Source organism: Antechinus flavipes, chromosome 1, assembly GCF_016432865.1.
Source record: "Antechinus flavipes isolate AdamAnt ecotype Samford, QLD, Australia chromosome 1, AdamAnt_v2, whole genome shotgun sequence".
NCBI classification, from domain to species: domain Eukaryota; kingdom Metazoa; phylum Chordata; class Mammalia; order Dasyuromorphia; family Dasyuridae; genus Antechinus; species Antechinus flavipes.
Window position 1 is genome coordinate 322,781,414 of NC_067398.1, and position 27,263 is coordinate 322,808,676.

The following is a 27,263-nucleotide window of genomic DNA, read 5'->3' on the forward strand; positions in this document are numbered from 1 at the left end:
GTCCCCTTTGCTTGATCATTATTTATGCCATACTCCTTAAGTATGATGTACAGCAGGACTCTGAATTGGATCCTCTTCTATCTTCATTCGCTAATACAAAGCTTCAAAAACTGTAAGTCATAATCCCATGGTGGGACCTTGTGAAATTATGATTTAATATTAGGAAATGTTTGATCTCTATAATTATTTTATATATCTAAATACTCGGGGTTGAATAAAAATTTCTCAGGCAAAAAGGGTTCACAAGTGGAAAAAGCTTAAGAATCCCTTCTCTAGTCAATCCCATCAGCTGTCATAGGTTAAATATTCATGTCTACACAGCTGTATATTTGATCCTCATCTCCTTTATGAGCGTTGGTCCCACATTACTAACTTCTTCTGCACATCTCCACATATATGTGCAATAGAGATCTCAAACTGGACATCTCCAAAATGGAATTCAACACTGTCCACCAAAAACCCCCTCCTCTTTCTAACTTTTTTATCATTGTCAAAAAGCACTACTATCATCCCAGTTGTTGAGGTTTATAACCTTTGTATTATTATTGTCTCTTCCCTCTCCTTCATGACTTATAACCAAACGATTGATATCTCATTGATTTTATCTTTACGATGTGTTTCACATTTGTTTCCTTCTCTCTACTTACATGACTACAAACTGAGTTCAGATCTAAACCACTCTTCCCAAAAATATCATTAATATCATCCGATTTGGTCTCCTTGCCTTCAATATCTTCCCTCTCCAATCTGTACTTCCCACAGCTGCCAAATTAATATTCCTAAATTTCATGCTTTACCATGCCACTCCTCTTCTCTAGAAACTTCAGTTGCATCTCATTGTCCTAGAATTAAAAAAAATTCCCTATATGACATTTAAACTACTACTGAGGTGGTATAGAAGGTAAAATGCTGGGGGCAGCTAGGTAGTGCAGTGGAGCACCAGCCCTGAATTCAGGAGAACCAGTTCAAATCTGGTCTTAGACACTTAAAACATTCTAGCTATGTGACCCTGAACACTTAGCCCCAAATGCCTCAGGAAAAAAAAAGATAAAATGCTAGATCTAGAATCAGAAAGTCCCTAATTCAAATTGTTTCTCAGATACGTATTAGCTGTAGAATCCTTGGACAAGGCTTAACCTCTCTCTGCCTCAAGTTCTTCATCTGTAAATGGGCCATAATAATATCACCTGTTTACCAGTATTATGAAGATAACATGAGATAATATTTAAGACTTTCCAAATTTTTAAAGTGCTCTAAAATGTTAACTATTATCATTAATATAATTCTTCATTAAGAATAAATTATGGATACTAAATAATGAAATTTGCTGCATGTATATGTATATGTGTTACATGTAAAGTAGCTTGAGACAATTCCAGACATTTGACAAAACTAACTTTGTCATTCCTTTATTTGACTCTCCAAGAAGAACTTGCAGCCATCCTTCCATTCATCACAGCTTCTCTGTATTTGCTGGGGTCAGAGAAAGGTTGAGAATGTCAGTACTGATATTGTTCAATATCTCCAGCTAATGATCAGCATCAAACAAAAATCTTTCCATAGAATATGGACTTTTAGTTGGGATTTTTAAGGAATCCAAGGAGATAATTATTTATACTAGACAAAGGAGAGCATTCAAGTTATGGAAAACATCCAGAGACTGCTTGGACCTGAAAGATCCAAGAGTGTCTTGCTTGTAGAACAGCATAGAGGCTTAAAGAGTATGCATTTCAGAATATGGTATAACAAGACTGGAAAAGTAGCAGAGACTAGGTTATAAATAGTTTTGAATGCCAAACAGAATATACTGTTTTTGATCCTGGAGGCAATAAGGAACCATGGAGTTTACTGAGACAGGTGGGCAGTGGGAAAGGGTGACATGATCAAATCTGCACTTTAGGAGAATCTCTTTGGTAGAGGAATAGAGTATGACTTAGAATAGGGTAAAACTTGAAAGACTCACTAATGAGCTACTGTGATAATCTGGGAATGAGGTGATGAGATCTGACTTAGAGTTGTGGAAGCATCAGAGGAGAAAAGATGGGTATGTTTGGGTATGTTGCAAAGGTGAAATCCACAGGCCCAGGCAACATATTGAAAATGGGAATGAGATATAGTGAGGAGTCTAAGGATGACACTTAGGGTTGCAAGCCCGAAGGACTGAGAGGATGACATTGTTCTCTAATAATAGAGAATGTAGGGTTGGGGAACCAGGATTTAAGGGGAAAGATAATGAGTTCCATTTTGAACAAATTGAGTGTAAGATGTCTACTGGATATTCAGTTCAAGATGTTTGAAATATAGTTGGAGAAGTGAGTCTGAAGATCAGAGAGTTTTGGGAAGGACAGATAGTTTTGAGAATTATCAGCATAGAGATAGCAATCAAATTCATGAGTTCATGAGATCTACATCTGAAGTGATGTACTAAAAAGAAGAAAAGGACAGTGAAGAGTTGAATTTGTTCACCCATGGCTTAAGATGTGAAAAATAGTAAAATAATTAGTGCAAGGAAGATGTTCTAGGAGAGAATTGAGGGATCAAGGAATTAGAGGTCATAGTGTGAACAAAGAGTAAAGGAAGGCAGAAGGAGAGATGAAAATCCAATATCTTTTGGTAGAAGAAGGGGACTTCAGAATTCCAGAACAAAAATATGACTATCTTTGTGTGTGAATGAGTCAGAATGGAGGAGTAGCTCATGGGAAGTGTGTAGATTGACTAATTAAATGCTTAGGGTGTTTGAGATAAAGTCAATATATATACTGAAATCTTCAAATATGAGGGCAGGTGATGAGGAGTGATTCAGGTACAAAATTCATTGAAGAAGAAAGAGGAATGATCTTTAATTCTGTTAGATATTGATTGGGCCATAAATATGAATAGTATAAACCTCAAAGGAAGAGAGGTTACTGAGTGATAGAGGGAGGAGAGCAACATGTACGACAATGGGGAGAAAGGAGTATTCTAACTCCCCTACTTCAATCAGTAAAAAGAATGAGCAAATCCAGTGCTAGGAAGGATAGCCAGGGAAGCTATGTTGGAGGGGGGCCGTGTAGGTTTCAGTAACAGCTAGTAGATGGAGGAAATGGGAGAAGAAAAGATTTAAGATGAGGCCGTGATTCTTGCATATGGAACACATTCCAGAGAGTGTGGAGAAAGGATTGGATAAAGTTAGGTTGATACTTTAAGGTGCAAGGAGTCACGTGATAGGGAATGACATTTGGATGATGATTTACAGGAATGCGAAGTCACTGAGATATGTAAGTTTTGACCAGGTAGGAGAATGTTTATCAATGAATTGAATGGTCTCATTCTTTTTCTAACCAACAGAGGTTTAAGATTAGGCTGGAGCCAATGCAATATAAGAAGGGAATCATATGGTCAGATAGAAGGCCTTACTTTACAACTCCTCATCTTTCCAAAGGTAGGTGATTAGGCAGGAAAAAGGCAAGGGGGGAAGAAGTTTTATTCCACCAACTTTTCTCTTCCTCATCTCTCAAAGGATAGGTACCTCAGGAAGTAGAAGGCCTGAAGATTTTTGTTCTTCATTGCGTTGGAGGTTCTCCACAACTCCGCTGAGAGATTGGGCTGGCAGTAAGAGGCAGAAGTTGCCTTGTTCTGGGATAGGTGGAAGAGATTACTTTGAGGCAGATGGAGCCATAGCCTAACTCCTTGCCTCCCTTCTTCAGCCTATGTCCAGCAAGAAATGGAAGGAGTAAAGCACTAATGTAGTCTGAGATCTGAGAAGAAAAGCAGTAATATCCATCAAGTTACATTTGGTTGTGAAATCCAACTCATATCTCATCTAGACATTTGTCTCCCAATCATCATCACAGGTGGAGCAGCAGCAGGAGTAACATGTTCACCTTCAGTGGATGCCATAAATGAGAGGTTTGGATTTGGACAAAGTGTCATTTTTAGCTCCTGAGTTTGAGACATACTTTAAAACTGCTTAAGAATTGTTGAGGTTCATGAAAAGATACTCAGGTATCTGTGTAGAAGTTGTTTTTAATATATGTTTTTTTTCTTATTCCTTTTGTTGATTCTATTTAAAAAAATACTTTAAAAAACCTATGCTTGTTTGGTCACTTGTGTGGCTAACTCCAATTTACCAATTTACCTCCAACTTAAATAATAAGTTCTTTGAAATATAACAGATTAAGGAAGAAGTTTTGCGTGTGTGTGTGTGTGTGTGTGTGTGTGTGTGTGTGTGTTTTCCCAGTGGGATGGAGGCTATAGAGTTTATTGGATAAACTGATATTGACCATAGTAATTAGATTATTAACATGAATGTTACTACCCAAATAGAGGAGGAACTGACAGAAGTTGTCTGTTCTCTGAGAACCAGGAGATGTTTCTACATATATATTTATTAATGCTTTCTTAAAATGAAACAATCAGTAAAAATTAGTTAGGTATCTAAGGTTCTTTAAAGTCACTTCCAAATCTAAAATTCTATGAATCTAAAACATGAGATAAAAATGCTTAATAAAGATAAAATGAGATAAAAATCTTTTTTTAAAAAATCCATTTCCATAAAGTTGAGCATTATAGGATTTTTAGACTTAAAAGAGACCTTGACTACCATCATATGAAATCCTCTGAATTAGTTAGTTAGAAGTAACTGGTTCCAGCAAACATCTGATTAAACTACATTACATGATGAATATAGGCTTACTTAGTTCTAGGTTCTTATGGTGATTTGGAGCAGGCAAGGGGCAGCAGCATCACCTATTGGTTAAATACACGTTAGAGGGATGAGAAGAAAAGTTGCTAACATATTGGGTATATTTATGGAAATTGATTCATAGCAAACACTTAAAATGCTTGATTAATCAACAAGAGTTACATAAAATAGGCAGGTATTAATTTTGTGGCAATCTGCATTCTTGAAGGAAACATCTACAAGGATGAGATCATAGATTCACTTGAGTGTTGCATATGCTTAAAGGAAGTATTAGAATTCAACCATTGTTTGCAGATCATTGTGTTAAAGATATAATTGCTCAGAAAGACATAATTTAATTATAGGGACAGAGCAAATGAGACATAGCATCACATAAAATATATTAAATTTGAACAGGATAATGTGAAAAAAACTTGGAGTAGAGGATTTGTTGAAATTAAGTGAGATCAATTAGGGAAGACTTCTTGTAGAAGATCATACTGAAAAGTCTTTAATTCAGTGAAAGGAAAGTAGAAGGGCAGGATCATGAAAGTATGTAGAGATCTTCCCCAAAGTACTGGAGAGGGAAGGATCAAGTAACAAACACAGTGACAACAAACAGGTTTCCTTGGTTACTGAGGGAGAGACTATGGAAGATAAAAACTGGATTGAGAACTATCAAAACAAAAGAAGTAAAAAACTAAATATTATTAATAGGCCTAAATCGCCTGTTTTTAAAGATCTCTACAGGAGTAGATTACATATATACTATCCTTTGGTAATCCATTTTAAATATTTAATAATGCTCATTGCCAGGAAATTTATGCTGTGGTATAAGTCCATTTCCTTTTGTTGGTTAGACAACTGACCCCACACATATCTGAAGACCTTTATTAAGTCAAGCTTTAATAAATCTTGGGTTGTAGACATCTTAAAGATTCAAAAGAGTACATTCAGTATGTTAGCAACCAAGATGATAATATCTATGTCAAATTTTGACTTAAAAGAAGAACTTCATATGAAATCCTCTGAATTCTCATTTAGTATGAGTTTTATTTTTTCTCATCTTTAAATTGATTAGTTGAATTTTTATTTTTCCCTGCAGCGTGTATCAGGGCATCTAGGTGGTACAGTGGATAAAGTGCTTTGGGGGCATGGAAACTCACAAAGCTATCTGCTAAGGTAAAGAATAGTAGTAAGGCAGTTGGGTGGTACAATGAATAGCATGCTAGATTTGAAATCAGGAAGATAGAAATTCAACTCTATTTCAGATATTATTTAACCTCAGAAGGATTAAGTAACTTTTCTCAGCCTTAATTTTTTTCATTTGTAAAATGGGGATAACAGTTAATGCTTATATTCAAGGATAAAATGAGATGATGTATGTTAAGCATTTTGTAATCTGTGTCAAATACTACATAAATTCTGTTATTATTATTATCATTGTGATATACCTCATTCATGAGTATATGTATTTGATTAAAATCATAGCCTTTTCAAGTAATGAAGTATAGAAATGAATTTATATACACATATAGATAGATTATAGATATAGATATAGATATAGCATATGTTTGCACAAGGGAAACATGGGTTTTACTGTAATGTCAAATATTGTCCTTCCTCTCTAAGAGTTCCAGTAACTTATAGATTTTCAAATCTTCAAGGCAATTTCCTGACAGAATTTGTAAAGATGAAAAGAACTGTATTTATCACCAAACTCAAAAATATTCAGCAGGAATTGTGCATCATATAGAAGGCAAACTCTTTATGTCCTAAAGTAAAAAAGAGGTAAGTGGAATTTTGCTCGCCTAACTCATATAGGAGTGAGAGCTGGGGACCATCAAATGAAAAGACAGAGTCAACAAAACTTTATAGCTGCCTGAGCAGCCTTTTCATGTGACAGCTAAGTGGATATTCTCATAACTGATGTAGATCATACATAAATTTCATTTTATCTGTGAATATAAATGCCATTATTATCCCCATTTTACAGATTAAAAAAAAAAAACTAAGATTAAGATAAATTACTTAAACCTTTCTGAGGTTAAGTAACATCTGAAGCAGGAGTTGAATTTCAATCTTCCTGATTCTAAATCTAGCATGCCATTTATTACACCACCAAGCTGCCTTATTGATGAGCAACAGAACTAAAAGTGAGCTTATTTTTTAGGAAATTTTGAATCCACAAAAGGTAGTGATGATACTACATACTCTGGGGCAAAGTTTTTCAAGAATTAGCTAGGAAAAGAGGTTTTAAACTTATTGTTAGTAGATGATTGAACCTATAGGAAATTGTACTTTTTATATGTTGGGGGGAGATAGAAAAGCATACAAATGATGCACTTTGTTGATTTTACTTTTCTTATTCTTTGCTTATACTTTTTTGTTTGCTTATACTTTGCTGTTTGTTAAAACTCCCCAATTAATCCAGTCAATAATTAATATGCATTTATTAAAAGCCTACTATCTGCCAAGCACTATTCTAAGCTCTGGGATATAAAGAAGGGCAAAAAACAGCCTCTACCTTCAAGGAGCTGACAATCCAATGTGGAAGACAATTAAAACAATATACATATAAACTACATACAGGCTAAATGGGAAATAACAGAGTCAAGGCATGAGAATTAAAAGGGATTGAGAAAGACTTTCTATAGAAGATAGGATTTTAGTTGGGATTTGAAGGAAGCCAAGGAAGTCAGGAGGTAGAGATGAGACAGGAGAACATTCCTGATATTCAAGACAGCCAGTAAAAAATGCTCAGAGTCTATAGAAGGGTTATCTATTTTGTGAAATAATCAGGAGACTAGTGTCACTGGATTATATTCCATTTAAGTAGTCCTGTCAAGTAGTAAGTTATGACATACAGATAAATAATGATCACAAGTAAGTGACACATAGATAAAATAAATAAATATAAAATAATAGAGGACAAATCCATCAAAAAAAAGGTGAAATCCCTGGGGCTATGTGAGGTCCAAAGAGGAAAGATTATCATTGACTAAGGAGATATAGAAAAAAAAATTAAGGAAGAACTGCTATTAGAGTTGAATTTGAAAGGATAATTAGGAAATTCAACAGAATGAGGAATAAGAAGAATGGAGAAGGATATTTCAGTTTTAGGATGTATATGAACACATAAGTCAGGAATCATCAATCAAATAGCAAAGTATTTAATTGGAATAGAAGAGAAGCAACAAAGAAAATTCAACAACCTGGCAACCCATGAAAATTCTGAAGAGGTTGTAATGTTGTATAGTAAATCCCATTGCATGTGTGGCATTGTCTTGGCTACATCAAGCAATATTGTAAGGCTTGTTCTATGCAATCCATGGCCACTCAGAAGACTTTTTTTCACAGTCTACAAAGTGAAAATCTAATTATTAAAGAATACATATTGCCCAAATTATATCATACAGCTATATGGCTAGCCAACTGAGTTATCTCACTAGTGAATATCTTAGAATCTAAGATATTCTTAGGCATTAACAATAGACAATAAGTTGGGACTGAATTGAATGTGGAATAAAAAGCAGATTGAATTGTTTTTGAGGAATTACATAGCAATTTTCAATTTTCTCAAGTTGCTTCCTGCTGCAAAATCCATTTTTATTTTGAAAAATAAAAACAATTGACATAAAACCAGAAACTCTTCATTGCAATTGTTTATCAGAGATATGAAAAAAGATCCTTCATTCTCATTGAGTATGAAAGAAGAAAAACAATGACCATTCTTTTTGTTATACTTGGAAAGGAAATGGCCTAGACAACAATCAAAAAGCTGAACATGAGTATCATGCCTGAGATCTTTCCCCCGTGTATGTTTGTTGTTCAAATATATGTATCAAGTAGGAGTTGATAAGTATGAAGACACTTATTAATGACTATAGGTGAAGAGCAATTTCCATTAGTTTCAGACATTTGTAGTATAAACATTTAGAATCAAATCCAGCTTAATGTGTCATAAAGCTATTAACCTACTTGAACCTGTTCTCCAACTGATATTGTACAGAATTTCAGTTGAAAAGAAAAATAAACTGCAGTACAAAGCAATTAATCCTCCATTTAACTGTTGTATAGCACACAAAACATAAAAGGTTGTAGAGGGTGCTTTGGATCACTTACTATGATGCTGTGATCTAAGGGGAACAATTAGGGGGAAAATGAAATCATAGCCCATAAATCCAATGGTTTTCATTAAATAGTTGCTATTGATTTGGATTTCTAGTACCATAAGTCATTAAGGGAAACATTGTGACTTGTTGCAACAAGATAAATGTTGCAAAATAAACGTCAAATTGTTTACAAAACTATGGCATTGCAACTGAGACAGGCTTTGATGGCAATTGAGTCTCTTTTTGGATTGTGGGTGAATAGTAGCCATTATTCTTTGCTTCCTTCTCAATAGTTGATTGTCAAACCTAGGAGTGAATACCACCAATAATAATCCTCCAAACTTTCTTGGCAGCTGGCTCCATTATTTAATTATCCTTATAAAGTTTTCTTGCAATTCAGCCAGAATGTTTTGCCTTAGCTCACCATCATTCTTGTTCAGCTTCCATTGACAGAGTATAATTACTCTCCTCTTCCTGATACACATCACATATTATATCTCTTTGTAACATCGAGTACAGTGTGTGCTCATTGGCAATTATCATCTTTCCCCTTTGCAAACTTCTCCTTAAGCTTAGCTTGTTTGCTTCCTTGCACTTCACCCAATACATTACATTCTTTAAAAGTTTCAATGTCAAGGTTTGCCCACAGAAACTCATACCCCAAAACCTGATTTACTTGTTGGAAAATAGTGGACAGGTGCATGCAAGAATCTGACCCTGAGTATTCAGGTTTCTCTTTTTGTGTTTCTTCAGAAAATGTTCCTCAAACTCAATTCAGTACTTGTCTCAGGGCTATAGTGCTAAAAACTAAATACCTCAATATTAGTCATTCAGGTACTTCTATGAGTCAGCAATCATTTATTAAATGCTGATTATGTGCAATATGTATTTGGGAGGGGCAGAGTACAAAAATATATATGAGAGAGTGTCTTTCCTCATAAAGTTTACATTCTAGTAAAGAAGATAAGATGCTATTGAAAGCCAGTCTGCTTGATATCTGGTGTGGTCATGAAGAGAATTAATCAATATGGGGAAGACTAAGTCAGAATATAGGTCAGAGGAAGTGGTACCTAGCGCTGTGTATTTAGAATAATGTACTGACTCAATAAGGCAGAGCAGGAGTCTGTGTGGTGTTGGGGGAAGAGTTTGAGATGCTCTTCATTTCATAGACTCAAGCAAATGCCCAAATAATGGCATTGTAAGTAATGAGTTAAGTAAAATCTATTTGCTTCAAAACAGAGTGGTTTGGGGTGTATGTGTGTGTGTGTGTGTGTGTGTGTGTGTGTGTGTGTGTACAAATCTCTTCTTTCTAGATAACACTGTGTGTTTGTGTGTTTATTTATATTATATGGGGACTCTTGAGGAGGCTAATGGGAATGGGAAGTTGGGGAAAAGGAGGTAGAAGGAAGAGCACTAGACTAGAAAGGAGATCACTTGATTTTCAACTACAATTAATCAATCATCAAGCATTATTAAGCACTTACATTGTGCTAGGGGCTGCTTTGGAAATATTTACATTATAGCTAGGGAGACAGCATGTACATATAGAGGTTTTTATATGTATATGTATGTGTGTATACATATAACGTATAAAAATGTATTTAGAGAATGATCCAAAATCTTATATATAATCAATTTTATATGCAGATATATTAGATATAAGATTTGGGAAACTAAGGCAATAGCAGGTTGGAAGCTTCTACAGCTTATTCTTTTAACAAATTATGCCTATTGACTAGGAGCTAAGTTCAATTGTTTCTAGAGTATAGAGTATAAAGGTTTGAAAGTGCTAACAATATCCAATCAGTTTCAGGCCCTAGTTTAAAAAAATTCTAAGTCTTCTTTCATAATTATGATTTTTCCTAGAGAACTGATAGATCAGTAAGTTCCTTTGTCCAAGAATTTTTTTCCTCTTCCATCTATTGTGTTGCATAGATTTTGAGTTGGAAGGCTAAGTCCACTTTCCTCCATCTTATAAAACTGAGGCCCCAAGATGAAATCAATAAACTAGCACACAGGTTCTGTTCTTTGTCTCTTTATGTTGGGTCTCTCCTAACTTAGGTGAAAAAGATTAGAGATGGCTACATCTTGGTGAGCTTTTGAAGGTTAAGAGAGTGAGCCATCCAGGTCTGAGACACAGAGTCTACATTAGAATTATCTGGAAATCAGTTGGTGAGGATCTGTGATCTACCAAAATTCCCTCTTTTCCCTTTTACATGTATTATACCAGATTTTCCATGAAAAGTCATTGGGACTTGACTAACCTAAGAAGCCAAAGCTTAAATTGAATCTCCCTCAACAGTTTCCTGATGGTTTTTGGCTATATGGGCTTGGCCTACTGGTACATAAGGTTACATGGAGTTAGAATCTTTCAAATTTGGTGGATGTCCCAACACCACACAAATCACCCTACTGACCAGATTCATTTCTATATGTAGGGCATGGGTACAATCTAAGGGCTGAAGTGAATATCCTTTGCAGTATTATGGAGAAGTAAACCTTCTTTTTTTAAACTATTTAATGTCTTACAAGTATTTCATTTAATTCCAGCAACTAACCTAAACTAACAAGTTACCAGTATCAGTCAGACCTGTCCTTCACAGGAACAAATTCTAAGCAATTTGACTAGCCCAGTCTGGAAATATCAGAGATTCAGACTAATCAGTCTAACTTCCATACCATATTTGGAAGTGAATTTGGTAGGGGGGAAATTCTATGTAGAAAGTCCATTACGTCTAAGCCCATTCTCTATAAAGTAGTATGGGAAAGAATGCACCAGCAAGTGTTGGAAGGGAAATATTTGTGCTTTTGTTCTTTCTCTATCTTTGAAGTATATACCTCTTGGTCAAAACTAATAGATGTTAATTGTTTAAATAAAAGTGGGTCACAACTAAGATTAAAAAGTGAGGGGACATATTAGAATGAGAGCCAAAACCTATAACATTAGAGAAAAGATACCCCAGCTCCTGTGGAATATCCCTAGAACTCTGGAAAAATGCTAAGGAGATTACTTTGGAAGATTAAGTGCAGAATCACTACTACCTCTAGTGATCATATATATTGCTACTGTGCAACTCACTTTGCCCAATCCCAAATGAAAAGACTTGGAGGAACAGGAATCTTAATCATTGTTCACGGGTTACTACTGCTCTGTAGTACAGAGCCCACCATTCAAGAGATATGTTCCACTGTCACCAGGTGATGTGTTAAGGAAGAGATGAGCAAACTGATGGAAATCTCTTCCCCAAAGGTACCTACCTGCACAGTTATTGCTATGGAGGATTATGTAGTTATTAGGTTATAAATCCCCAAGTGCAGGGGTAGAGTTAGACTATTTGAGAACTTGTAAAGTACTGATAGGGCAACTAATTAGCACAATGGATAGACTACCAGGCTGGGAGTGAGGATTCATCTTGCTGAGTTCAAATCTGGCCTCAGAAACTTATTAGATGTGTGATCTTGGGCAAGTCACTTAATCTTGTCTGCTTCAGTTCCCTCATCTATAAAATGAGCTGGAGAAGGAAATGGAAACGCCTCCAGTTTCTTCGCCAAAGAAACCTCAAATGTGATCATGAAGAATCAGACTACTGAAAAATGAATGAACAATACTAATATGGCACTGAGAGAAGGCCAGATTAGAGGAGTGCTGAGGATAATGAGTGAAAAGGTATAGTTTTGGAGGAGACAAACTCTATAGTTGACTCTTGTAAGTAAAATAAGATATGAATGACTTAACTCCCTACTTTTTCAGACAGCTAAGTGATACAGAGGTCTAGATTAGGGCTCAGGAAAACTTGAGTTCAAATCTGATCCCAGATACTCATTTTCTCTGTGATTAAAGATAAGTCATCTAAATACTCTCCATCTCGGTTTCCTAATCTGTAAAATAGAAATAATAAGAGCATTTACCTACCAGAGCTGTTGTAATGATAAAATGAAGTAATATTTGTTAAGCACTCTGCAAACCTTATAGTTCCTTGAAAATGCTATGCATTATTTTAGGGTAGCTATTACCTTTAGTCATATTCTTTTTGAGTTCATGCTATGATTCCTTGAGGTCTTGCTACAATTCGTTATGGTACTTCAGGTCCCATTTTGTAGAACATTGCTCTTAAGAACTTTGTTTCTTTGTCCAGCACAGTTTATGCCCATTTGGCTATCCATCAGCCCCAGTCACTGCTCTAATTATTTTCATGTGTCTCTTATAGAATGTGTATAAAATAAAGCACACCTGTATTTTGAAGAATGACTAGCTACTCACTGAAGAACTGAGTGAAGCAAAATTATAATCACATTGCACAATTTAATTTTATGCTCCATTCTTTTTTAAGGGATAATTTCACTCATAATTTCTATATTATAAAATCATTGTCACCAATACCCAAGTTCATTTGTTTTCTTTGTTTTTGTAATTTCTTTAAAAGTTTGACAATGAAGTGTCTAGTTGAGTTGAATTTTGAATATTTTCCTGGTCAAGGTTCTATTAACTCGTGTGTGTGTGTGTGTGTGTGTGTGTGTGTGTGTGTGTGTGACCTAACCACAATGTAAACTCCACAGCAGTTTGTATATTAGTGTAATTCTCTGAAATAGAATAAATTCTTTTGTTCTTTAAAATTGTCATGAACCCTATGGGGTACTTATTTCTGATCTGCCTTCCAAATCCTTTTATTTTATCTGTACTACTTTCCAGTTTTTTTTAACTGAATAATTTTCTAATTAAAAAAGAATCTTTTCCATCTTTTGCCACCCACTGTCTGTTTTTGTTTGTTTCTCTGATATTTTTTTTTACCTTAACTTTCAGACTATTGAGTTTTCATTGCTCCTGAGTTTTCTTAGCTGAATCTAGTTCTTTTCCTTATTTCCTTCTCTGATTTAATTTTTTTTTCATCTAAATCTTGGAATGTGACTTCAGGAATTTCTAGCATTATTTCTAATGAACCTGTTAATGCTGTTTCAGTTAGTCTTTCTTTTTATGTTTTTTATTCTATTCTTCTTGTTCATTGTATCAAACCCTTTTTCGGTTTTATTGTTTTTAGTGATTAGAAAGGACTTTACGAGCCAATAACTAGTTCAACTTCCAAATTTTCCCCAGTGAAGGGAAACTGCCATACCAGGTCAGTGATTGCTTAAGGTCATACAGATAGTAAGTATCAGAAGAGGAATCTGAGCTCTGGTTCTTTGATGCCAAAGTAAATGCTGTTTCCACTATACCATGTTCCCTCCTCAGGATTTCTGATAGTTTCACTTCTGGTAGTAGCTCTAATCTAATTTGGAGGAACTGGCTGTCTTATAATTTCTCATTCTTCTTTCTTTCTGGAAGTCTCTCAAGGTATATTTTGTCACAGCTGTCTTATATTGTGTTATTGTTATTGTTAAATTTCAATCTAATAATTAGATTGCTAAATTTCAATCCAAAATCTTTCTTTTCCATTTTGATATTATTTTCCTATTGCCTACCTTTGTTTGTCATTAAAAGATAATAAGCAATTCAATTCAAAACAGTTCAATTTAATTAAATGAATATTTATCAAGCATCTGCTATGTTCCATAACTATGCTATTTTCTGGAAATAGACAAATATAAAACAATTCCTGCCCCTCCTGCCCTCAGGGGTTAAACTTTTGCCACTCATGATCTTTTTCACCCAAGAAACTTTTCATGCCCCCAGATGTAAAATAGATATATATAAATCAAACATATACATACTGATAATAAATCACAGAGAAATGTATTTTTAAAAAATCCTTTGGTATACATATAATTTTACCATTTATTAAAGATGAAAGTAAATGTGCATACTAATGAGATAGATGAGGTTGTTTATTTTTACATGAAGAATAAAATCTTAGTGTAATATTTAATACTGTAGGACACAGGGCATTTTCATTGTTTTTCAGAGTTGATTGATATTTTAATATTTTGTGACTCTCATATTTGGTTTCATGACCCATAGTTTAAGAAGCTTTGCTCTAAGAGATTACTACATTCTAGGGCAGCTAAGGAATGCAGTGGAAAGAATAATGGGCCTGGAATAAGGAATATTTGAGTTCAAAAATGAACCTCAGACACTTTCTAGCTGTAGTACCCTGGGCAAGTCCTTAACCTCAGTTTCCTCATGTGTAAAATAAAGATAATAATATTATTTATCCTCCAGGGTTGTTTTGAAGGTAAATGAGATATAATTGTAAAGTGTTTAGCAAAGTGTCTATCACATAAATGTTAGCTGTTATTGTTATAATATAGTAATATCCTGGAGGTGGTGGAGGAAAGTGAGCAATTAAATATATATGTATGTATGCATATGTATGTATATATGTACATACATTTATACATAGATATGCATAGATCAACATGCATATATACACATATACATGTATGCATGTGTATATGTGTATGTATATATATTTATATATATATATATATTTATATATATATGTGTGTTATACACACAGTTCTCCAATTAGAGAAATTGTATTGAAAGTTGTATTTTGAAAAAACTACATATTTTATGAGATAAAGATAAGTAGTACATTACCAAGCATAGAGACAGTGTATACAAAGATACACGTCATTTATGGAGGTCAGCAGCACATAGTCTAATTTAACCAGAACAAGATTATTTACTATTGAAGAGAAACATGACATCCCTATGCTTTTCATAACTTGTTTCATACATACATCATAATGGGATCAAAGTTATGCACTGATTTATGAGTTCTAAAGAAGCCTTTATTCAGTAAGTCTAAGTATCTTATTTTTGGTTGATTGTCAGAGCTAGTGATTTAAGATAGTTAGTTCATGTCTTTAGCTAGTTTACCTAATCCATAAATTTAATTTCCACATTACTAAAATACACAGGAAGAAATTGAAAGGAAATATGGATTAAGATTTCATTTTAAGAGACTTCTGGGAATGGGCTCACATCACTACATATATACCTTGAAGGGTAAAGCACCCTCCACAATCTATAAATAAATAAAGGGGGAAGAATGGGTGAATGGTTAAGCAAATAGTGAGAGAAGACAAAGGAGGGATCCTTTGGTAGGAGGAGGTTAGTAATAGCAAGCAATTTAGGAACAGAATTAAAGCAAAGGGTCAGCAAGGATAGGAAAAATATGTGTGTGTCTATGTGTGAGATTATGTGTATATAAGTATGTATATGTATATATAGATATATCTTTTCTTAGCTGTAGCTTGCTTGGGAATGAGAAGGGATGAGAGGGAGGAAAAAGAATAAAGTAAATGAGATGCACAGCAGAGAACCAAAGAACAATTTACAAGGAAATAAAGAAAAAATAGACATTCATGAATATAGCATTAATGTTATATATGTTCTTATTTTAGTAATTTGTTGTTACATATTTTTAATCCTCCCTGACATTCTGTTGGGCACATGACAATGTTCTCTTTTGTTTTGCTTTATGTTGTTTTGTATTCCTTTTCTGATTATTTACTCTGCTTTTTTTTCTTACTCTGCTTTTTCAAATAAAATAAACTTAAAAAGAGACTTCTGGGTCATAGGACCAACAAGCACTTTGCTAAGCACTTTACAATTATATCTCATTTGACCTTCAAAACAACCCTGGAGGATAAATAATATTATTATCTTCATTTTACACATGAGGAATTTAACTAAAAAACAATCCCAATACCAAAAGAGGTATTATGTATATATAGAGTAATTCAAATTGATGCCATAAGACAAAAAAGTGAAAACTTTGAGAAAAATCTTCATGAATTAATACCAGAGAATGCTGATCCTTAAAGCATTTACTCATCTCAGTTCCTCCATCAGCCTCCGTGCTCCTGACAAGGATACACACACTAACTTAACTTCCAGGCTTTAATTCCATATTGCAGAGAATTTTCTGTCTACTTTACCCTTTGTCTCCAACTCCTGCCCCTGACTGCTCTGTAATAAATAGCATTGATTCAGTCCAGCATAAGAGGACAGTGGTAATGACTGTGACAGTTCTCAGGCCCTAACATAGGGTAAAGGTGGGGATAATTGCTAGGCTCTGTCATAATTGGTAAGCAATTGGCTTTGGCAGCGTGACACATGGGCAATAGGCAGCAGAGTAAGCAATTGTGTGGGTCCTAGAAACAACAGGCAGCAGAGTAGACAACTGTGTAAGCCAGAGTAACAGCAGAATTGACAGTAATATGGGTCTCAGCAAACATGGACAGAGGCAAAAGCAGGTTCAAAGTTTGCTTTTACCTGCTGTCATCTGCAATGAATGGGAACCCTACACATCGTTGCCAGTATAGTACCCAGTGGTTACTGTGTAACTCACTCCCAAGAAGGGCATGGAGAAACAACCAATGGCATTATTAGGTAATGACTTGCTCTCTGGTAACAAGGAGGGATAAAACTGTTTACTCAGTCCCCACAGAACTTCTTAAGGGAAGGGACAGACTTTTGGTTGTCTTTCCTCACTGCCATCATTGGCCCTCCATGGAAGGAGAGGCCCTGTCTGACCAGGGAGCACGAAAGTGATACCCAGCAGTTCTCAGTATTGACATCGGGACAGAGTTTCTTACTATAGCTTACTCTGACTCATGATGAGCTCACCTTCTGACTGGGCCAAAAAAAATCATTATCTACATTTTGACCCTATTGTTCTGCTGCTTCTCACTGTCACTTCTTTACATCAGGAGACTTCTGGTGAATGGCAAAGATTTGACATCATCCACCACAAGGACCAGATTTTTAAGATTTAGATTCAGACCTTCTGAAGGAAGGAGGCAAGGCCTTCGATTTTGGTCCTCCTTCCTTCCACCTTCAGTGAGATATGACTCCAAGCAATCATTTACATTGCTTAATAGAGTTTGGCAGGGTGATTTTTGTTTTAAAGAAATATTCTTGGTTTTTTTCTGCTTTAGTTTTTTCTTTTTTCTCTTCTAGGGCTTCCTATGCTTAATTTCTCACATCCCTGAAGGCAGGAATGCAGAGTACAATCCTAAGGCCATTTAAATGGAGGAAGGTATAAAAGACCTTTGATATTTTTCCACTAGTGGATAAAACATTTATTCTACTCAGGCCAGATTGGTTTTTCCTTAAAAAATGTTGACAATATCACTGATTATTTGGTTGAGAGGACTAAAACTTAGGCAATTGGTGTAGCTTCTTAGCAGGCAAAATATAAAACCCAGATTACAAGAAGTCAAACTTCAGTGGCATTTGAATCCATGTTATATCCTTGCAAAGTATCTTTTGCATACTACATAACTGTATAAACTCCATTTATTAATTATTGAGTTTTTGTGTGTTTTTTCCTTCCTTCCTTCCTTCCTTCCTTCCTTTCTTCCTTCCTTCCTTCCTTCCTTCCTTCCTTCCTTCCTTCCTTCCTTCCTTCCTTCCTTCCTTCCTTCCTTCCTTCCTTCCTTCCTTCCTTCCTTCCTTCCTTCCTTTTTCAAAGCAACTGGGGTTGAATGATTTGCCCAGAATTACACAGCTAGCAAATATTATATATATTATATATATATTATATATATGTTTGAGTCCAGATTTGGACTCAGGTCCTCCTGACTCTAGGGCCAGTGCCCTAGCCACTGCCATTTAGCTGTCCCCATACCTTTTATTTACTGTTAACAAGATACTACATTCCCAACTCTGGTTTTTCCCATGCTCTTCCTCCTCATCTCTGCCTCCTACCTGCCTTGCCTCTAAAATCCTACCTTCCCAAGAAGCCTTTTCTCATCCCTCTCGATACTAGTAATTTCCTCCTATTGCTTACTGCCAATTTATCTTGTATATATCTTGTTTGTACATAGTTGCTTACATGTTGGCTCCCTTATTAGATCATGAATAGAGGGACTAGACTATCTTTTTATCTTATTAGTCAGAAATATTCTGAAGCATTTACATTCTCAAGGTACAGATAAGGTAATATTTGCCTCTGGGAAAATTTAGAAGTTGAGAACAGGAACTAGACTATCTTTTGGTTTTCTGTGTATCCCCAGCACTTAATAACATACTTAATTCTTAATAAATGCTTGTTGATTTACTGATAGATGGTCTACTAAGTTTCTCATTTCATAAAGAGGCAGCTGGGTGCCTCTTGAACATTGAGCCTGAGGTCAAGAAAACCTGAGTTCAATCTAACTTCAGATGCTTACTAGCTGTATAATTTTGGTCAAATCACTAAACTTCCTTTTGTGTCAACTTCCTCAACTATAAAATGGGAATAGTTCTAGCATTTATCTTCCAGGGGTATTCTGAAGATCAAATGAGATCATATTTGTAAAGTGTTTAACAGTGTCTTGTACATATTAGCCATAATATAAATGTGAGCTGTCATTATTATCTTTTAAAAACTGAACCGCCAGATGAGTCTAAATTAAGTCCAGCCTACAATCCTCAGGAAAAGCAAAAGCAAAAACAAAAACAAAATCCAGTTTATAATATCTACCGAGATAAAAAAAGAAATTACACAATCCTGAAAGGAACCACAGAAAATGAACCAATATCAATATTATAATATATGCACCAAACTGCAGATCATCCAAATTTGTTTTAAGCTGGCCTTCCTTCAACATGGAAGAACAATTTTCCATTGTTTCTTAGTAACACACTGATCACAGACCCTTAGGCAATCTTGCAGACTTCCTTGTGCACCCCAGGAGTACACACAATGTAATAAGACAAGAAATAATTAAAACACACACACACACACACACATTACCACAGTGATATCCCTTTCATCTATTTTCTCCCTGTTAATTATTGTTTATAGAGTTGTCAACAGAACTGTCTAGAAGATAGGAATGACTATTTATATAGAAGGCCAGAAAACAGAACAGAGTAGAGCACCATTTCTGTCCCAGTCTGCCACACCATGTATTCCCTCCAATTTCAGGCTTACAAATTCTCCCTTCCATGGCATGGAAATCTATAAGAAGAAGAGAAAGAAAGAAGAGGAAAAAGAAGGAAAGAAGAAAAGAAGGAAGGAAGAAAAGTAATAAAAGGAGGAGAAAAGGAAGAGGAGAAAGAAGAAGAAGGAAGAGAAGGAAGAAGGAAAAGGAGGAAGAGAAGGAGAAAGAGAAGAAGCAAAGTGAAAGGGACAAATTAATCAGAAATTCAAGATGAAGCCACTAAAGATCTTGACATTAAAGTCAACTTTAGATCATTTGTGATCAAATGTGTGAACATTTTTTACCTTGGAGAATATCTAGTACAAAACCTTATCTTACTACAGTACAGTGAGTCAAATGTAAGAGGAGTCAGGTAACCTAGGGTTCAAGTCCTACCTCAGATAATTATTTACTGTATGGCCCAGAGAAAATAATTTTATTTTTCTAAGCTACAATGTAATAATAATAAATATATAATAATAATATATAATATTATATAATATAATAAATTATAAATATATAAATAATAAATAAGTTGCTCCTACTAAGATACCTATTTTACTATACACATAATTTAAATTTACTACACATGATATATTATTAGTGACTACGCTCATGTCCTACTTCCTCTAAAAAGCCTTTGAGAATTTTCTTCTCCAGTGATATTTATTACTTTTGAGGCAGCTAAATGTTATCATGGTACACACAGCTCTAGTTCTGGAATCAGGAAGATCCAAGATCCAGTTTTATTAGCTGTGTGATCCTGAGCAAGGAATTGAATTTCTTCTTGCCTCAGTTTTCCCAACCACAAAATGAAGATAATAACAGCACCTACTTCACAAAACTGTTGTATCAAATAAAATAATATTTACAAAGTACTTGGCATATAATTGACACAGTATTTCCTACTCTCATATTAGTCATAGTATTCTCATAGTATATATATTATTCCCTATTCTGCCATGCCTTCTGAACATATTGCCACTTGCTTATTTGATAAACAATCATATTGTGTCTTGAATTATTATCTTGTGGTATCATTTAACTTTTCCTTGATACATATTTTTTCTCTCTCAGTAAACCATAAATTTCATAAAGGCAGAGACCCCAACTTACTTTTCTTTGTTTTTTCTCTTATAGTCCAGTACACTAGATTGCATAGAATAGGTGGAAAGGATCATCATGATTGCTACACAGTCATGTAGGTATATTGATACAGAATTAGACTTGGAGTTAAGAAGATTTAGGTTCAAATTTCTCCTTGAACTACAGCATGAACTTGAGCAAATTATTTATTGTTTCTGAGTCTCAATTTCCTAATATTTAAAATGATTGGACACATTGGTTCTATAGTTCATTCCAAGTCTAAGTCTTTGGTTCTACTTCTAAAACGTATACAGTGAAAAATAGTGTATTAGGATTGTCTTCCATTGTGTTACTTTCCTCTCAACATTCAATTCAATTCCACAATTTTTCAATTTATGTTCTCTATCAGAACAAATAAATTGATTTAATTAGGTTGAGTTAATTAGGTTTCTAATTTTTAGAGGAACATATCACTTTTATCATTATTATTTTTCTTTTCTTTTCTTTTTTTTACCTGAAATAATTGAGGTTGATTTACACAGGGCCACCCACCTAGGAAATATTAAGTGTCTGAGACCAAATTTAAACTCAGATCCTCCACCACCTAGTTGCTTTCGTTATGTTTCTTTTTATTTTTCTGTGACTGGAAAGTTCATCCAATCAGGTGAAATTTGAGATAGCATTTAGTGAATTAGTTCATATGCATTCCCTTCCAAAACGGGGAGAAAGAAGCATCACAAAACTGGAAGATTTAGATGATACTATACATAAGAGATGTTCCCAGACAATACCAACAGTACTGTGACAATGAGTGGGAGATATCACTGGGTAAGAAAAAAGAAAATTGAATAATTACTTTGGCACTTGATAGATGACTCTAGTAGCCAGGGTATTTAAGGAAAGAGAACTTAGCAAACAGGGTTGGTGTATTTTGAGAAACTTGGTCACTATAATTCTACAGATCACAGAGAGACCATGTCTAAGATTGAAGCAAAGGAAAAAAACCAGGTGAGAGTTGCAAGTGTAGCTGGGCAATACAACTGTGATCAGGGCTGGTTTGGTGCCTTCTCTCTGGGAACTATGCTCAGGAGACTTGTGGTGTATGTGTTCCCAGAGTATCATGTTTATCTGTGGCTATGCCTTTTACTAGCCTAAGTCTAGCATCTTTTTATCTAAAGGTTAGACTATTATGAAAGCAGAAGCCACATTCCTGGGAATACTCTGAGTCACTCCCTCTTGCCCAAGGGTGTGCCTGTGTCAAAGACTGCAGGAATCTAGCAGTCAGAATTCATAGGACCAGGACACCTTCAAATAAGTAATCTGAGAATGAATTTTTGCTTAGGCAAAGAGTTATCTACATACATGTTTATATTTATATGCATGTATATATTTGTGTATATGGATGGATAGATATATGTGTGTATGATATATAACTTTTTACATTTTTTTTCTTTTTAAATCTTAAGTTTCAAATTCTCCCCCTCCCTCCTAACCCCTCCTTCTCCTCTTATGGAGAAGACAAACAATATGCTATCAATTATACATATGAAATCATGTAAAATGTATTTCCATATTAGCCACATTGCAAAAAAAAAAAAGAAAGAAAAGAAAAAGAGAAAATTATACTTCAATTTGTATGTACTCAGAATTCTCTGGCAGTGGATAGGATTTTTTCATCATTAGACCTTTGGAATTGTCTTGGATTATTGTGTTGATCAGATCAGTCAAGGCTTTCACAGTTGGTCATCATTACAATATTGCTGTTACTATGCATGATGATCTCATTCTTCTCATTTCACTTTGTAATAGTTCATAGACATAGGTCTTGCCATGTTTTCCTGATTTCATTCCCCTTGTTGGCGATGACCGCATATTTAAAATCAGCCGGAGTCAGGAATTCAGGTTAGGGGAAAATGGTCGATCTTTATTCTTAGTGAACACATCAGGACTTGCAAAAGAGTGGGTGGGGCCCATTCCAAGCTTATATATTAATACAGTATGGTCCAATTACTATTTAGCCTCACGTGCTTGGGACCTCAGTGCATTAACTCAAGCCTCAGCCCATTACATCTCCAGTTTTCTTTTGTTTTAGAACACAGGTGGTCATGCCATCCCTGACTCCTCAGGGAAGTCAGAGCCCCCAAGGGGAGGTGATCACACCCTCCCTGACTTCTCAGGAAAGGAGGTGAAAGCACCAAAAAGGAGGTGATCACGACCCCCCTGACTTCTCAGGAAGGGAGGTGAAAGCACCAAAAAGGAGGTGATCACGACCCCCCTGACTTCTCAGGAAGGGAGGTGAAAGCACTAAAAAGGAGATGATCACGACCTCTCTGACATCTCAGGAAGGGAGATGAAAAGCACTAAAGGGAAGTGGGGGTTGCTAGCGGGTTTCTGAGCTGAGAGTCTTATTATACATAAACCCATCAGCATGGGAGGTATTACACAAGCACATAGCAATAACACAGAGGCTATTAGTGATTACCCTCCCCTTAGTCAGTGCAGGCTTGATGTGGTGTAGCAAACATGAATTGTACACGCAAGTAACGGTATAACAAACAGTATAAATCAACATGGTGTTGTAAAAGATTGCCAGAAGTCCTTAGGAGAGTATGTAAACAGCAGTCACACATATGCCTTCTTTAGCAGCCAGATAGTCCAAAACCAATCTATTGTCCATTGCTTCACATGTCAGGGAATCCAATGATTCCCCCCAAGTTTTTGAAGTCCTGCAAAAGTCTTTTTATGTGTTAGGGAACCCAATGATTCAGCAGATTTTGAAGTCCTATAACAGTCTTATCATTTCTCAGAAAATCCAATGATTCCTGAGGGCTTTCAAGTCTTATGTCTCAAAGAATCCAATGATTCCTGAGGATTTTCAAGCCCTACAACAATCTTATGTCTCAGAGAATCCAATGATTTCTGAGGGTTTTCAAGTCCTACAACAATCTTATGTCTCAGAGAATCCAATGATTCCTGAAGGTTTTGAAGTCCAACAATTTTCTATGTCCATGAGTCAAACGCCATAACTGCCATGCTCTTTCAATGGTGAGCACAATCAGCAACAGAACCACCCGATATTTCTTGGGTCTTCTCCTTCATTTCAAGAGTCTGATCCATCTCTCTGTGATGGACAAGACGAATATGATTCGTTGGTATCCATCTGATTCCTTCTCCTCCTGTAAAAATACAAGCAAACCCTCTTCCCCAAGCAGTTAACCTATTTAATTCCCTTTTATTTACCACTTTCTGGATCTTGCCACATCACCTGGCGATTATCTAAAGATAGTGGAGCTGTTTGCACTGGACACTGCCCTGTTGTGTTAAAAGGCCTGTTTAAATCCCCCCCCCCCCAACTGTAATCCTGATTGCTTTTCTATTGGTTGATGACATCAGAGTCTTGAATTTCTAAAGACTCTCTGGGTGTACCTCAGTTGCTATCATGCCCCACCTATCTTTTGATTGATACCTTGGAGCTGGGCCCTGCCTCTCATTTCTCTGGGTCAATCTACATTCAGAGGCCTAGTGAAAGCCTCGGTTACATTTTGGACATGGGGTTTTAGGTTTTATTCTCTCACCCTGTCTTCTCATTCTATCTCCATATCTACAATGAACTCTCAAATGTCCAACTTTTCCACACTGAAAGCATCTATGAGTCTCTCTGGAAGTCCCTTGTGAGAAGCGACCTTGTCTTCCCATGTTGGGATCTTGGGAAGTCTGCATCATAGCCTGGCTATAAAAGGCATTTGTGCCCATTTTCGTCTTATGAGTATCTCTAAAGGAACATCCTTGTGCAGTCCTAGTATAATTCTTCTACAAACCTCATTAGCATTTTCCTTAGCAAGTTGCCTTATCAAAATGTCTGTTACTGCATTTTCCCATTAGTTCTTGTGATAGCTGTCTGCAAACATCCCACAAAGTCAGCAAAAGGTTCATTTGGCCCTTGTGTTATTTTTGTGAAGGCCCCACCCATCTTTATTGTGTAGAGAAGCCCACACTTTGATAGCATTAGCAGCAATTTGCTCATATGCTGCTATGGAATAATTAATCTGTACTGCAACATCTGCATAGGAATCTACACCTGTTAGTAGGTCATAGGTGATTGCAGCATGAACTCCACTTTGACTATTTTGTTGGGCTTGTATCCTACAGAGCTCACTATATTCAGAAAGCCACAAGTAGTTTTGTCCAGGTTCTAAGCATACCCTTGCTATAGATTTCCAATCATTAGGGGGTCAAGATTTCAAAAGCCAAATTCTGTAATAACATCTTAACATAAGCTGATGTAGCCCCATAAAGAGTGCAAGCCTTTTTCAGGTCTTTGAGGATTTCTATATCAAAAGGAGCATATTTTCTACTTTCTTGACCTGAAGAATTAAACTGTTGAATTATAGGAAAAATGTGATGTTGAAATTCCGATACATCTCTCCCTTCCACCTTGGTCTTAATTAGTCCTTTTTGCAATCTAGTCATAATAGCGGCTGGATGCTGGGGGGAGGTGCTGGTGCTGTCACTGTCCTCCCTGCCCCCCCCCCTTCCTCCCTCCATCCCGGAGGGTGGAATTGATGGAGGAGAGACAATTACCTGCTCCTTAGGTGGGGCTGAAGCTGCCTCAGATTCACCACACCCTTGAGTCTCACTTAAGTCTCCATGCCCTGTGGGGATATGTTCATTAATCTGTTCATTGTCTTCCTCCTTTATCTCAGGCTTCCCCATTTGGCTATTCCTAGAGCTTTTTCCCTTTCTTCTATAACTTATATGACGTCTTAAGTCCAACTGTATTATATTGTATAAATAGAATGCCTCAATGGAAATTGAATGAGGACCGTTTTTGTTGTAATATGCGGAGAGCTGGTGCCCAATTAATGTCCAATTATCTGGAGAGATTTGCTCTTCCTCTAAGAACCAAGGGAAGGTGCGTTTTAATGTACCCAGAAGTCTAGCTATCTGTTCCCAAGTTATAACTAGCCCTTGATCTTCTATCAGCTTAAGCATGCTTTCTATAGCGCCACTCCTGGGTGAGGGTGGGGGTGGGGGGTTGGGGTAGGGGATGGAGAATCTTTAGCTAGCATCTGTCCCATTTCAGCCAAAAAAGGTTACTAGTTTAGTCTTTAAGAAAATAAGTTCCCTGTTTGTCTATTATACTCACCTAAGTTCCTGGTCACTGGAGACTTCTTCAGTGAAAGTAGGGTTCTTGGTTCCCATGCTTGGGTGCCATAATGTGATGATCGAGTATTTAAAATCAGCTGGAGTCAGGAATTCAGGTAGGGGAAAATCATCTATCTTTATTCTTAGTGAAGGTGAAGAAGGATCAAAGGTGAAGGAGAATCAGAGGTGAAGGGAGATTGGAAGTGAAGGAGGGGTTGCGATAGCAATGTGTGCAGCTGCAACAAGATGCCAGCCAGCAGTCTCTCTTTCCGCTTCCCTTTCCATTCCCCTGCCTCCACCCACCAAAATCATCATTTCCTATACAACACATCAGGACTTGCAAAAGAGTGGGTGGGGCCCATTCTTTCTCCAAGCATATATATTAATAGAGTATGGTCCAATTACTATTTAGCCTCACATGCTTGGGACCTCAGTGAATCAACTCAAGCCTCAACCCATTACACCTTGTCATTTCTTATAGCACAATAGTATTCCATCACAAACATATGCCACAACTTGTTGAACCATTCCTCAATTGATGAACTTCCTTTCAATTTCCAATTCTTTGCCACCATAAAAAGAATTGCTACAAATATTTTTGCATATATAGATTCTTTTCTTTTCCTTTGATCTCTTTAGGATAGTAGTGATATTGCTAGGTCAAAGGATATGCATGGTTTTTATACCCTTTGGGCATAGTTTCAAACTGTTTTTCAGAATGTCTATTCCACCAATAATTCATTGGTGTACCTATTTTCCCTCATCCCCTACAGAATTTGTCATTTCTGATAGGTGTGAGTTGGGGTACCCCAGAGTTATTTTAATTTTCATTTCTCTGGACAATAGTGACTTAGGATAGTTTTCATATAACTATAGGTAGTTTTGATTTCTTCTTCTGAAAACAGCCTGTTCATATTCTTTTACCATTTATCGGTTGTAGAATGGCTCTTATTTTTGTAAACTTGATTCAGTTCTCTATTTATTTGGAAATTAAGACTTTATCAGAGAAACCCAAAGTAAAAAATGTTAATATTACTTTATTGTTTATAGTATTTTTTAGAAAAAAAATTACTTTCCCTAATTATGTATAATTGGATCTATTTTTGCTTTTGCTTTTCTGAGATAATGATTGCTATATCTGTCTTTTTTACTTCAAATGAAGCAAATTAGATTCTGCATTATTTTTTATTTTATTTAATTTTATTTTAACTCTATGTTTATCTTTTTGTTTTAAGTGTGTCTCATAAATAACATATTATTGGATTCTGGTTTCTAATCCATTTCTGTTTTATGGGCAAGCTTATCACATTCAAATTCACAGTTATAATTATTGTTCATTTCTCTCTATCTCATTTTCTTCTGTTTATTCCCTCTCTTTCTTTATCCTGTCCCTCCTCAAA